The following is a 16,459-nucleotide window of genomic DNA, read 5'->3' on the forward strand; positions in this document are numbered from 1 at the left end:
GCACTGCTGCATACATACATTACATGCTTTATTACTCAGTATGCTATTTGGCATTACTGTGACTAGACTCAGATCTTGATAACGTCATGTGGCACACAAGAATGGAGTCCAAACATGTGAACAGGAAACCACTGCATACTGTGTATGTTCCAGTACTACAGACTGAATCACTACGTGCCATGACAGCACAGCAGGTAACGGCAGAAGAGTAAGGTATGACATGTCTTCTATACTTTACACAGTAGAAAGTCAGTGTTGCAATGTGCTCTGTGGACATGGCACACAGCAATTCACAAAAAAAGAAGTTATATACTTACTATAATGTTCCATCTATGTTGTCCATTTTCATTCTTCCTCAACTGTTGGGTCCATATCCGATCCTCACTTCCGACTCGGCCGTTACTTTAGCTCATGGCCACCAAAAAGCTCTACAGCTCCCCCCTTACCCACAATGCACCAATCCCTAACATACCTCAGCTCTTGTTTGCTGTTTATACATAAAACAGAGGGAACTACTATAAAACTTCCTGCAGAATAAGCCATATGGAGGCTCAATATTAAGGACTGTGGTGTCCTTATAAACTTTCACTCTTCCAGAAATCCGTTGGGGAGTTGGTGGGTGGGAAGTTGAGGAAGAATGAAAATGGACAACACAGATGGAATGTTTAAGTACATGACTTTTTTATCTGATGTTGTCAATTTTCATTCTTTCCTCGGCTGTTGGTACAGAATCCCCAGCTACTTAAATCCCGGGTGGACAATAAGAAAAGATGTTCCCAAACATTTGAGCTAAAGGCTGCCCCTCAAGACCAGATATAGTTTGTAATGACCAATAAAGGTATAAGGACTGGCCCAAGTTGCAGCTGCACATATGGATAGGAGCACTGAAGAAGCTGCCATGGACCTAGCTGAATGGACTCTTGGAGGTTTTGGTAAGGATAAACCCAGCTTATTGTAGATAAAAAAAATACATGCACTCCATCAGCCATCTGGCTAAATTTACCGTGGCACCTGATTTTCCCAATTTAGAATCTGCAAAGTACACAAATAATTTCCAGCCAAGACCGGAATAGTTGGTCAAGAGGAAAAGGTCAACACTTGCACCACACCACATGGAACACATAGCCCTCCAGAACACACACCAGCACTACCTTCAAATAAAAACACAACCACACACCCACCTTCGCGGAGGCTCTCAATAAAACTCTACCCAAACAGCAAAGACCTCCAAGTCAGAAATACACTCGACCACCACAACACAACACTAATCAAAAGACACACAACTCTCCTAAACAGTATGCCAATCAACCAAAGCCCCTAAGGCAAAACAGCATGCCAAACGCACTAGTCATAGGTGACTCGACAGTAAGGTACACTGATGCCCCACTCACTAGGTTGAATAAGGAGAAAGTAACAGTCAGCTGCCTGTCAGGTGCCAGGATCCACCACATAACGCACGCATTCAGGTCCATCAACAAAAGGTACAAATATGACTCTGTCATTGTACATGTGGGTGTGAATGACTTGAGATGTACCTCCCTGGACCACATGAAAAGAGACATGTTGGAGCTCTTGGATTATGTAGCCCAGGAGGATATGACCCTAGCCCTGAGCAGCATCCTACCATCACCCAGAATGATACCACAGTACAAGCAGAAAATGATTGATTTCAACAATTGGCTACATTTCTGGTGTCATTCTAAGGGGATCCAGTACCTGTCTGCCTGGGATGACATGACTAACAGACTTTGATGCTTTGTCAGAGATGGCCTGCATCTATCACCCCTGGGCTTCCGGATACTAGCCAAGGCTCTTGCCACCCCTATAGTGCCTTTTGTAGGCGGTGTTCCAAAGACCAAATTACCACTGTAATAGCTACAAAGAAATGCAATCTGAGAGTCATGCTGCTCAATGCTAGAAGTCTAAATCTCAAAATACACTCGCTCAAAGCACTCCTTAAAATGGAGAACATCGACGTGTGCTGTAACAGAGAACTGGTTCAAGGCAGCAGAAAGCACCCCTGGCACTACCAGGCTATAACTCATTCCACACGTTTCGGCCTCAGAACTTGGAGCGACGCTCCAAATGCGGTGGTGTTTCCATATTCATAAAGGATGCACACACCTCCAGACTGGTAGCCCAACATAACGCATCTGAGATACTTCAGGTGCAGCTAAAGCTAGTAACACAGCGATTCAAGTCGCAGCCTGATATAGGTCCCCAACCGTGTCCCAAGACTTGCACTCCATGTTCCTAAGCACCCTGGAAAATATTAAGGTCCAACTTAACACTCTCATACTGGGCAACTTCAACTACCCCTCCATTAACTAGGAAAACTACTCATGTACCAATACACTTGCCCAATGCCTTCTAGAATTAATTAATTCCAATGCTCTGGACCAGCTTGTTCTTACCCCCACTAGAGATAGCAACATCCTCGACCTGGTTATTACTAACATGGGTGCCCTGTTCAATCACAGCTTCACCTTAGCCTTTACAGTCCTGCTACAGTCATCCCTCTACACAAAGGAGGAGCGACTACAGACCCCGGGAATTATTGCCTCATTAGAAATAAAATAAAATAATTTTCGCAACCAGTCTGATGTACCAGAATCCCGTTTATTGCACAAAGACAAAGTATTAAAACAACTAAGAACTTTCGCCTGTAAAACATAAAGGCTTCTTCAGAGTTGTCTTAGAATAATTACAGTGTTTAAATACAATCAATTAAAATGACCCCAACCAATCACAACGAGGGTGTAGTCTATATCAAAGCAGAATGCATACATATTACTGTCAAATTTAAAATCCCCACTCTAAATAAATGTTAGTTAAAATTCCTTCACTTATATCCTTGTTTTCTACTAAGGAATCAAGTCTTGTCTTAACTTTAAAAATGGTTTTAAAGAAATAAAATCATTCATGCCAGGAGCTACTGTAGAATTTAAACGCGACTGCCAGTTTGAGTCTTTTGCTTCAAGAAGAGTTTTGCCATCCCCTCCTCTTTCATTGTAGACCACCTTATTTATTATGAAAAAAATACATTTCTTGAAATTGAAACACTTGGTAGTGTGTAGATACAGAGCATTGTGGACATTCCTATTTTTGATAGCCCTCACATGTTTTTGTATCCTCCCCTTTAATCTTCTGGTGGTTTTTCCTACATAAAACCCGGGGCAGGAAAGACAGGTGGCAACATATACTACCATCGAGAGTTGCAATTGCATCTCCCTGGACATTTTAATGTGTAGCTAATGTTTATCACAGATACATAGGGCCCGTTGTTAATGTATTTACAAGAGCTACAGGCACCACACTTGGTCATAATGGATTTATACATCCCTACTTCTTTGCTGTGCTTTGTTTCTAATATGTTTTTAATGTTTCTGCTTCTGCTAAACACCACAGTGGGTTTTGACCCTAACAATCTCTGTAGTGTGTCTTTTGTCTGATTCAAGACAAAATTCCCAACATTTGTTAATTACATCCACAACTTTAAAAGATAATTCATTGAAACGAACTACCATTACTTGATTCATATTCATCTCTTTTGTTAGGATTTCTAATTCCTTGTCATTTGTTAAAATAGGAGCAAAAGAATTTGACCTTTTTTGTTTCACTTCTTTCCTAATTTTTAATAACAATTTAAGGGGATATCCCCTTTCAATGAATAAACATATCAGGTTAAACATTTCTTTCTCAAACTTGTCATCTGCACTGGTCAATCTAGAAATCCTAACCATATGACCTTTTATTATACTCTTCTTCTGATGCTTAGAGTGGTTGCTATTGTAGTGTAACAAAGTGTTAGAAAAGGTAAGTTTTCGATAAACAGGGCTCTCAAGAGCCCCTTCAGTAGTTGACAAATGAATGTCCAAGAAATCAATTTCCTCAGCTTTCCAGCAACTAGTAAATTTAAAAAAAATAGTTTTTCCATTCAAGTATTGGACAAAATCATATGCTTCTTCCTCTGTTCCTTTCCACAAAATGAGGATAGCATCCAAATATCTGTTGTAAGAGGCAATTTTTCCACTAAATTCAAAATTCAAGACATTTTTAGTTTCCCAATTAAGCAAGACTAAGTTGGCATATGTGGGAGCACATTTAGCCCCCATACCCACCCGTTTTTTGATGGAATAGTTCTCCATCAAGCAACATAAAATTGTTGTTTAAAATCATTTCCATAAATTGTGGCAACAAATGTACACAATTAGAATCAATTTTACCTATATTAATCAAACTTTCCTTGAACATTTCTAGTCCTGCCTCATGGGGAATAACAGTAAATTAACTGACCACATCTATGGACAAAAATGTGAATTGGTGACCTTCTCTAAAATTCCTTAACCTTTCAAGATAGCTCCAGGAGTCCTTAATAATATGCTCTACTCCTCTTACTAGGCAATGTATAACAAGGTGTTGAGTGATGTAGAGGGTTATGTGAAAAAAAATATTTTGATTAAACAGCGTAAATTGTGCAGAGATTCTGATTTTAACAAATGACAAGGAGCTAGAAATCCTAACAAAAGAGAGAAATATGAATCAAGTAATGGTAGTTTGTTTCAACGAATTATCTTCTAAAGTTGTGGATGTAATCAACAAATGTTGGGAATTTTGCCTTGAATCAGACACTACAGAGGTTAGGGTCAAAACCCACTGTGGTGTTTAGCAGAGGCAGAAACATTAAAAACATGTTAGAAACAAAGCACAGCAAAGAAGTAGGGATGTATAAATCCATTATGACCAAGTGTGGTGCCTGTAGCTCTTGTAAATACATTAACAATGGGCCCTATGTATCTGTGAAAAACATTAGCTACACATTAAAATGTCCAGGGCGATGCAATTGCAACTCCTCTATGGTTGTATATGTTGCCACCAGTCTTTCCTGCCCCAGGTTTCATGTAGGAAAAACCACCAGAAGATTAAAGGAGAGGATAAAAGAGCATGTGAGGGCTATCAAAAATAGGGATGTCCACAATGCTCTGTATCTGTACCAAGTGTTTCAATTTCAAGAAATTTATTTTTTTCAAAGTAGATAAGGTGGTCTACAATGAAAGAGGAGGGGATGGCAAAACTCTTCTTGAAGCAAAAAGAATCAAACTGGCAGTTGTGTTTAAATTCTACAGTAGTTCCTGGCATGAAAGACTATTTCTTTAACACCATTTTTAAATTTAAGACAAGACTTGATTCCTTAGTAGAAAACAAGGATACAAGTGAAGGAATTTTAACTAACATTGATTTAGAATGGGGATTTTAAACTTGACAGTAATATGTATGCATTCAGCTTTGATATAGACTATACCATTGTTGTGATTGGTTGGGGTCATTTTAATTGATTGTATTTAAACACTGTGTAATTATTCTAAGACAACTCTGAAGAAGCCTATATGTTTTACAGGCGAAAGTGCTTAGTTGTTTTAGTACTTTGTCTTTGTGCAATAAACGGGATTCTGGTACATCGGACTGGTTGCGAAAATTATTTTATTTTATTTCTCAGTTTACACACTTTTTGACTATTTTATTATTGCCTCATTAGCCTGACAAGTTTGACATGCAAAGGTATGGAATGCATCATCATGGACCTAATAAACAAGGATATAGGGAAACTATGGATCCTACACAGTTTGGTTTTGTGAAGGCTAGATCATGCCTGCTAAACATGGTCGACTTCTTTGAGTCAGTCACCAGAGCTGTGGATGAAGGCAAGGTCATTCATACAGCCTACCTTGATCTGGCCAAGGCCTTTGATACCATTCCCCACTCAGGAATCATAGAAAAACTCACTAAGCTAGGCATCAACCCCTTTATCACTAGGTGGGTTGCAAACTGGCTCACAGATAGAACCCACAGTGTGAAAGTAGCAGACTCCCAAGTCAGACTGCCGACCACTCATGAGTGGAGTCCCAAGTCAGACTGCCGACCACTCATGAGTGGAGTCCCACAGGGGTCGGTCCTGTGTCCTCTCCTGTTTGATATCTACTTCTCTGAAGTCCAGGCCAACACGAAGGGACTCTGGCTAACAAAGTTCACAGACAATTGCAAGTTGGGAGCTATTATTAACTCTCCCAAGTGATGTTGACATCCAGTAGAAAGGCCTCAATGAGACCAATGAATGGTGTCAGAACCATGGTCTTAAGTTCAATGCCAAAAATTGTGTCATCGTTCCCCTTGGGAAAAACCTGGTTCCCTTAAATTACCACACTGATTGTAGTGCACTGAACACAAAAGGCGTTAAAAGAGATCTAGGAACACTGGTTGACAGCAACCTCTCTTTTGACCACCACGTTGCCACTGTGGTCAGAAAGTCCTTCTATGTGACACATCTCATTACTAAGAGTTTTGAATCCAGGAAGAAAGAGGTCATTATCTCCTTCTACTCTTCCCTCATTAGGCCAGTTATCAAGTACAATGCCCCATTTGGCATGTACCTCATTAGACACCTGCAAAAACTGGAGAGGCTGCAAAAGTACCTTACAAAGAGAATCTTAGACCTTAAACACTTGTCCTATATGGACAGACTCAAATAACTCCAACTATTCTCCATCTCATATTGCCTACTTAGAGGTGATCTCTGCTTGACTTACAAAGCCATGTCTGACCCAGCTCTATTAGAAATGCTACATCTAAAGAAATCCCAATCCCACTGCATCACATGCTCCAGACACCTGAACCTCATTACCACAATCAACAGAACATACTGTAGGGACAGGTTCATAATCCAGAGACTGCCCATGCTATGGAATAGACTTCCCATACATGTCAAGTAGAGCACCTAACTGGCCCTCTTCAAGAGATCTTGATGAGTGGATGGGAAATAGAAAATTCACCCTGGGAATAACTCCAGTGGCTCTACTCGACAGAGGTAATAGGAACTAAGGTGGCACGATGCCAGGGTAATCCTATGGGCTAGCCTTGTAAAGGCTCCAGGGCCATTAGCCTAGTACACACCTATGAAAGTACAGTTCTGTACACTTACCATAAATGTAGATGTTTGAGTGTATTCACTATTGCACTCATCACATTTGGGTTATCCCTGCCAGTGTAGCCCTCGGCCGGTCCAAATACCAGAGACTTAATATTTTTGCATCGGTTGCTGTCACTTCGAGATTGATGTCAGGTCATCAGTAGTATAAAGTAAGGCATTACATCAGTTTTTCTTGCCCTAACCTGTCAGGATCCCCCAAGTACGAGCCGTGTTCTGGTCGAACAACCGCACCAGTGGAAAATAAATATCAATATGTCCCTTGTAAGGAAAGAGAAGAAAGGGGGATGGAGGGAGGGAAACCAGGACTGCAACAGTGAATATACTCGAACATCTACATTTCTGGTAAGTGTACACAACTGTACACTTCGTGTTTCACTGTTGCAGTCATCACATTTGGGTTGATTCCCAAAGCTGAGGAAAAGGGTGGTGGCAGTGAAAGAAACTAGGGGATGGCTAGGATGCCCTGCAAGACTGCAGAGGAAAACCCTGCCCTGGATTTGGAGAAGAGAGGCAGGTGGTAATGCTTGTTAAAAGTGTGAACAGATGTCCAGGTGGCAGCCTTCAGGATGTCCCTGGTGGGTACTCCTCTGAGGAAAGCAGCAGACGTGAAGGCTGCTCTGGTGGAGTGCGTCCTGACCCCCTTGGGGGGAGGCTTTCCATGTTGTTTGTAGTGGAAATGGATGCAGTGTGCTATCCATCTGGAGATGGTTTATTTGGAGATGGCTTTGGCTTGTGCCCCTGTAGCAAAGCTAATCAGCAGTTGATCTGACTTTCTGAAGGATTTAGTCCTGTCCAGATAGAATCTGATCTGTCTATGTACATCTAGGGAGTGCAGAATCCTTTCCCCCTTATTTTGGGGATTAGGGAAAAAGGTGGGCAAATAAATGGATTGGTTGAGAGCCACAATGGACACCACCTTGGGCATGAAGGATAGGTTAGTTCTGAGGGATACTCTGTCAGTATGGAAGATGATGAAGGGTTCCACAGCCATGACCGCTTGAAGCTCAGAGACTCTTCTGGCTGAAGTGATGGCCAGAAGGAATGCTGATTTCCAGGAGAGAAATTTTAGCTCTGCAGAAGAAGCTGGTTTGAAAGGGGGCAGGATGAGCATTTCAGATACAAAGTTAAGGTCCCAAGGTGGAGTTGTTGCCCTTTTGGGTGGCTTTAAGTTACTAGACCCTCTTAGGAACTGTTTGATCAAAGGGTGTGAGAAAAGGGGCTGCTCAGTGGGAAAATGAGCTGAAATAGCAGAGGCATACATTTTTATAGAAGAGAAAGAGAGACCACTGTGAAATAGGTCAGCTAAATAATCCAGGATGAGAGGGAGGGAGGGCTGTGCTGTATTAGCTCCCTTAGCCAGGATCCAGGTGCAGAACCTTTACCATTTGTCAGCATAACACTTTCTGGTGCTACAGCATCTGGCCTCATGGACATCTATGACCTGTTTACTGAGGTTGGCAGATTTGTTTGAAGATAAGGAATAAGCCAAGCTGCCAAATTGAGTGCCTGCAATTGGGGATGCATGAATTCTCCTTGCCTCTGGGTCAGGAGGTTTGGGATCTGAGAAAAGTGCCAAGGGGGCAGTGCTGGCAGGCTGCGCAGCAAGGAGTCCCAGTGCTGCAGGGGCCAGTCTGGAGCTATCAGAATGATCCCTGGGCTCTTCCTACTTTGTTTTGAGCAGTACCATGGGAATGAGAAATAGTGGAGAAAGGCATAGACCGATAGAATGACCCTGGGAAGGACAAAGCATCCACTTTCCAAGCCATGCAGTGATGCTCCCTGGTGTAGAATTATATATACATATATATATATATATATATATATATATATATATATATATATATATATATTTATATAGCTATATATAGATATATATATATAGATATATATATATAAATATATACATATATATATATATAAATATATAAATATATATATATAAATACATATAAATATATATATATATATATATATATAAATATCAATATACATATAAATAAACATATACATATATATATATATATATAAATATATATATATATATATATATATACATGTATATAAATATATATATATATATATATATATATATATATATATAAATATATTAGCACTAGCGAAGAAGATCAGGAATACAAATGACTAAAACACTTCTTAATATAAAAGAACGACGAAGGAGCCAGTAGCTAAGCTTTCATCCTTTTAATAGTATCATGAACTTTATCAAACAACAATAAGATGAAAACCACAGTATATATACCCTAGTGGGTTTTACCAAAAAAGAGTGGACTACTGAAACCAGACAGTAAATAAATAATGTAAATCTCAGAGCCAATAAAAAACTGGAAATTATACTAAATTCCAAGGGTGAGCAGTGTCTACATAAACAAGTGCTGTAGCAATACAACTAGTAAAGCAAAAACAAATGTTAATATACGCTTAAACATAAAAGTTAAATAACTAAGAAAAATTAAATGTATTATCTAAGAACATATTTCGAAGGACCTTTTTTGAAAAACATTATAAAAAGCAGACTCTCAATAATAAGACAGTGTTTGGGTAAGAGGGGAAACTTTAGCGTTGCCACCTGAGAACACATTTAATATTTAGGCTTTCATTCAAACCAGGTGGTGCATCTGAACTGAATCTAAGCTGCCAACTTAATTCTTTTACTTCAAGTAGTGTATTGATGTCACCAAAGAAGGAATCTATTTTCTGTAATATAAGAAAAGTGAAATTGGCAAAATTATGACATATTAAACTATGCTTAGCAAGGGCATTTTTGGAATCATGCCTTCTAATTGCTGCCAAATGTTCTTTTATTCTAGCAGAAAACATTCTAGAGGTTTTGCCAATATAGAACGCAGGACAAGAATTGCACACTGCTGCATACATAACATTCATAGATTTGCAATCTAAATGACTATGAAACTGGATTCTAAAATTATTGTGCTTAAAGACATAAGCACTGCCCTTGAAAATGTATGGACAAGTGACACAAGGAAACATACCAACTGTATTGTCTAAAGAAGTGGAAGCATCTAAAATAAAGTGAGAGTCTCTGTTATCAAAAGATGTTCTAAAAGACTTGGTTCTCTTGTGTAAAAAAACTGGAGTCATTCCTAATTTATTAGACAGCTCTTGACTATTTGTCAAAATATCCCAGTTATTGAGAATAAAATTCCTAATGGGAACAGCATCCCTATAAATAGGGATAGGAAAAGCAACTGACCAGTCTCGTACACGGGTCTCAGGAGAGGGAGATACTAAACTGGATGAGGGAATATTATTGGGATCTGAAGGAACAGTACCAAGCAAGGAATTTGTAATGGACGGGGAAGGAGCTACAAGTTCTGTGTGTCTTCTAGGTGTAAAGCCCTTAGAAACAATGGGGGGAAATTTAGATGCTCTGGCCTCAGAAACTTCAGTAATGATCCTATCTAGTAGAAGTGGAGGGTAATTTCTCTCCACCAGCAACGATTTTAGGATATTGCATTCAGTAACAAAGTTAACATCATCACTAAAAAGATGGGAAATACGAATAAACTGACCTCAAATAAATATATATATATATAAATAAATATATATACATATATATAAATACATAAATATATATATAAATATATACATAAATAAATATATAAATATATATATATATATAATATATATATATATATATATATATATATATATATACATAATATAAATATATATACATAATATAAATATATATACATAATATAAATATATATAATATATATAAATATATATATATATATATAAATATATATATATATATATACATAATATAAATATATATATATATATATATATATATAAATATATATATATATATATATATATATATAAATATATATATATATATATATATATATATACATATATATATATATATATATATATATATATATATATATATATATATATATATAAATATATATATATATAATATATATATATATATCTGTATATATATATATATATATATAAAATATATATATATATATATATATATATATATATATATATAAATATATATATATACATATATATATATATAAAAAATATATATATATAGAATATAAATATATATATATATATATATATATAAATATATATATATATATATAAATATATATATATATATATATATATATATATATATATAAATATATATATATAATATAAATATATATATAAATATATATATATATATAAATATATATATATATATATATATATATATATATATATATATATATATATATATATATATATAAATAAATATATATATATATAAATATATATATATATATATAAATAAATATATATATATATATATAAATAAATATATATATATATATAAATATAAATATAAATATATATATAAATAAATATATATATATATATAAATATATATATATATATATATATAAATATAAATATACATATATATATATATATATATATATATATATATATATATATATATATATTTAAGAAGTTAAATTTAGAAAATTCATCTTTTTTGAAAATCTGCTCGAGAGCTAAAGGCAATCACTTCTTATTTTCTAAAGTGGAAAATGAGATATGGGGTGTATTAGGGGTTGGCGCATTGTGGGTAAGGGAAGAGCTTGAGAACGTTTTGGTGGACATGAATTCAAGTAATGGCCAAGTCAGATCCGAAGATCGTTTCTGGAACCAATAGTTGAGTAAAGAATGAAACCTGACAATATCAGATCTGTTTTTTATTTGGCATTGATGTTGATGCTATGGTCATTACCATAATATGCTAGAGAGGATCTACTGTTTTGAGAACTCCTACTGGCAGAAGCTCAGATGCAGCTGGGACAAATGCTCTTGTGGCGGGATCTGGCCTGTATGAAGTAAGTGCAGAACTTAACAGCTAGAAGGGTTTTTCCTACTATGCAAGATTTATTTTTAATCATGCCATCAGTGTTAACAGTGAAATGTGTGCTGGGCAGCACATTAGGAGGTAAGAGAGAGAGGTGTAGTCAAATGAACTAAAGCAACTACCTGGATATAGATCTGGTTGTGTACATTATATAGTAGGGAACAACCCATATGCAACTGCTGTAGTGCTCCTGAATGGCATATCTTGTTGTGGGGGGGGGGGCAAAGAAATGCTGGAAGGGAACTGGTAAAGACAAAAAAGTTTTATTATGACAGACACCAGGAAATTACATTACCTTAAGGGAAAAGAGAGAGTCAAAATTCAGCAGGTGTTGGAAGATCAAAAATGGAAACAGCAGAGTTTCACAGAACAGAAAAATGCTAGTTTATTTGCTGCCTCGGTAGCAGATGGAATACTGAGTAGAAAAAATACTTATGCAAAACTATCCTGCCATGTGACGAGTAGGAAGTAGTAATGCAACATGAGAGAGCTTAAGAGTGTAACAAAGTTTAAGGGACCTTTGAAAATGCAAAGATGCAGAACGGAATCACTCACCCAGAAGTGTCTTATTCAAGATGGACATCTACCTGGAACAGTCATGGAGTGAGACTTTAGATTACTTTATTTGGTCCAACAACTTCTTATCAAAGAGTTGAGATATGGAACAGCAGTCAGGCACATAAATAAGTTTTGTTAGTTCTAGTGTAGGACATACTGTCTGTAAAAGATGAATGTTGTACAAAATTAATTATTTACTTTCATGGCAAAAGACAAAGCCCAGCTAGTCCGCCCTACAAAATAACTCAAACATTTTACCTCCCCTCTAACTCTACCTACCTCCACTTCCCTTTATCTCATATCCCAGGCCCTCCTGACAGCCTCTTTGAATATCCCCATCCACTATCCGTTCCAGTAATCTCCTGCAGGGCTTCACATTTTTCTTTGTGAAAAAGTACTTTTTGGAGTGCAGTGAAGCATTTAGTCCCTACAATCTTCTGGTTTTACTCTCTCCTCTTCCTCTTTCCTGTTCAGAATGATCCCTTCACATCTCAATGTCATGATCTTTTGCTTCAGTACCAGGCTACCCTCCCTCCATCTCTTCTGGTTTCAAATGGAAAGAGCTCTAGCTCCCCCAGTGTCCCGGTCACACCTTCCCCTCCCATGCTGGTAGTTTCCCCAAATTCCTTCCAGTAGTCTGATGCCCATTTGTATATGGGCTCTAGACTGCGTAAAGTACTCAAGATGTAATCTGACTAAAGGCCTGTAGAATGGAAGCATTACCCCTTTGCCTCTTGAGTATATTCCCTGAGGATACACTGCAGTACTCCCGATGCTACCACCTTCTCGCTCAGCTCTCAATGGGCCAGTCTAAGTGAGACCTACAACCCAGAGCATTTTCCTGCTGTTACTCAGTTCCACTCCTCACAGCTGACACTTCATACCAAGACTGTTGTGGACTATGTGCAGTACTTTACATTTACTTGCAACAAATCTCAACTGCCATCTGTCTGTCTACTTGTTCAGCCTTTCCAAATTTTTCACTAGAAGCTTCTCTCACACTTCACTGGTGCAGCTATCCTTGCATCAGAAAACAAGTTGATCTTTCTTTCTAGTCACACAGCTATGTCTGAAGCAAACCTATCTAGGACCCAGGACAGACTTGTATAGTACTTCACTAGTTCCTTCTCTAATTCCAGATGGAATACAATGAAGTGGACACATCCCAAGTGGCTAGCAAGAAACTCAACAACTCTAGATGCCAACTTGTCACCTCCGTCAAGTGCCAAATCACCTTCAGAACTCACAAAGGAATGTAGCCAACCACAGACAAACTACCGCGTGAGGCCCAACATATACAGTGCCAAAACATACTGGACTTTCACAAGAATGTATTTCATAGTGACCCAAGTTACAGCCCACCCCAAGAGAATCCTTTGTATTACACCAGGGTAGCTGCACTACTGTGAGCTGCTACATTCTTGCCAGTAACAGTGGTCAAACCCCGAGCTACCACACACAGCTGGACATCTTACTATTTAGCTTTGGAAAAACTTGTAATCCTGACTATGTAAATACACATCAGAGGAGCTTCCGCACATGTGCACCGGTCAGTAAAAAAACAGACTTATCTCTGTTGGATATCTTTAGAATGTACTAAGTCTGATTTTGTTGATCACAGACTTATGTGCTTCCCTGATGTTTGCCAGGGGTTGGTATGACCATTTATCTGACTTACCAATCCTGAAACTCTCATTACAACCCTCTATGCCTTATCATGCAACCATGCAGCTATCCCATTCCTCACTCTCCATCCTCTTCCAGTTTTTCTGTCAGCTTTGTGTGGGATTAAATCAAAGGCCTTGCTTAAGTCCACATGGACTATACCAGAACATCCCTGTCAAGTTCACTGGCAACTCTTTCCTAAAAATGGATCAGGTCCAACAGTTCTTTCTGGTGAAGAATTCATTGGTTGCTCTCCAGGAGATTGTTGCTTTCTGGAAATACTCTAGTCATCCACTCATGATTCTCTCCATGACCTTCCCTGCCACTACTCTTAAGCTAACATCCTTGTACTTTCCCAGATTTTTATTGACCTCTCTCCATGAAAAAGCAACCACAATAGCCATTTTGCAGTCTACTGTCACTTCTGCACTAAGCCAGTGATCTGCTGAAGGTCACTGGCATGAAGCCAACCGGGTCATTGTACTTCATTCCCCCCTAACTACAGCCAGCTCTCAAAGACCCTCCTCATTTGTTTGGATGTTTGCCCACTGCTCCTCCCATTCTCCCCTACTTCACTCCCAAACTAGTACCCTCTTCTTCTTTTTCTTTTTGAAGATGGATGCAAAGCATCCAGTACTTCTGCTCTTTCCCAGGCTTCTGAGAGCTTCCACCAATGTTTACTCTGTCAAGCAGTTTTGTCCCTCCTTTCCTTTTTTCTGATGTGTACCTAAAAAACAAGAAATTTCCCTTCTTAATCTGCTATGCTCACTTTCTTTCTGCCTTAACCTTTGCTACTCTTACCACCTTTGCTGTCTTTTTGCTTAACTTCTTGTACTGTGCCTCCTCTAGCTACCCTTTACATCTCTTGTAGACCCTACCTTTTGCTGTAATTGTTAGTCTCACATACTTGCACAGCCAGATCAGCCTTCTCACTTTGTCTCCTACTCATATCCTTGTTCATAATCCTGAGTGCTCCAACCCTTGTCCATAGCTTGTTTAGTCTCTTGATTTTCTCTGACTTATGTTTTGTATGTATATATCTCGCAAAACCTCTTCTATTACAAAGCAGAAAATGATATGCACTACAAGTGCATGCTAGGAAACAGGGTTTTTAAGTGTGAAACACTTTTGTTTCCTAAGTAATACAATGAATAAATCTAATTATGTTTAATGAAGGAGTGTATATGGATTAGTAATTTTCTGATGAGGGTGTCAACTTTTTGCTAAGACATTTTGTTGTACACATTTCTGCAAAGCTTTAGCACTTTGCCTTTTTAGGCTTCTCTCCAATTTTTTTGGATATGGCTGCTCTACACAGCTTATTTAGTCAAAGGCTGATGCAGTAATCTTTGTTGTCCAACACTGCACCAATGCACTGCCAGACTGCATTGTTAGTAATTCCAGTGTTTGATCCATATGGATATTGTGCAAGATGTCTTCCTCCAATACCATGTTTTTCCAGGGGTCCTCGTGGAAGAATCAGTGTCCTCCATAATCTTCAAGGTTCAGAGAAGAGACACTGTGAGGGTGCTATTGGCACTCAAAAGATTAGGTGAAGCCAACCAACCAACGAAAGACTAGAACAAATTGGCTTCCTTCATGTAATAGAAAACCTGTGACTTCCCAGAGTCTAAGCCACTTAATTTTGAACTGGCAGACAAAAGATACCCTTTAGTGTCAGTACCCAATGTGTTACTGTACACAGGAGGGTTTGGTAAGATTCCAAAATTAGCTCAGCTTCCAATATCCTACCAAGGAATTAGCAATGATTATTAGTAATAGTACAGAAACCGCAAGAGAAATTTAAGGAAAGAAAAGTACATTACAAAGATCAAAATGCAGTCATCAATAAGAGGAACAATAAAAGAGAGACAATGGCTGAAATATATTTTGGAATGTAGAAAGCATGCATTTTCCAATGATTGAATGTTCACTCTTGTGTTGCACAGTGTTTTGCAAACAGCCTGTTCTCTCACAAACTGGCAAATGACCCACTACGCTTATTTCAAAAACATTTCCAAGAAGACAACATAATTTGTACAATGCACGTAACTGCTTTTCTCAATTAGTACTCTCCAAATTGTTTTCATCTTGCCAAACTGTCACGTTCATAATGGAATGCACTGTTACCACCAATGAGAAATAAAACATTTAAATGTCACAGCAGTCTTCAAGAAACAACCACATGAAATATGATGCCTTGTTTGCACTACAGTGACTAAAAGGCACAGCAATAATTTATTCTACACAAGTCTGCACTGCACACATCATGTACCTTTTTTTTTTTTTTTAAAGAATATGGCAAAGAATGACAA

General features: G+C 37.8%; 1 protein-coding gene across 2 annotated transcripts in view; it reads right to left on the reverse strand.

Moving 5' to 3' along the window:
- The window catches only part of GLDC (glycine decarboxylase), a 1,044,727-nt gene that overhangs the window by 308,341 nt on the left and 719,927 nt on the right, over positions 1-16,459 (reverse strand). The gene's annotated exons all lie outside the window — the stretch shown is intronic.

Source organism: Protopterus annectens, chromosome 2.part0 (assembly GCF_019279795.1).
Source record: "Protopterus annectens isolate FY-2018-M chromosome 2.part0, PAN1.0, whole genome shotgun sequence".
NCBI lineage: Eukaryota > Metazoa > Chordata > Ceratodontiformes > Protopteridae > Protopterus > Protopterus annectens.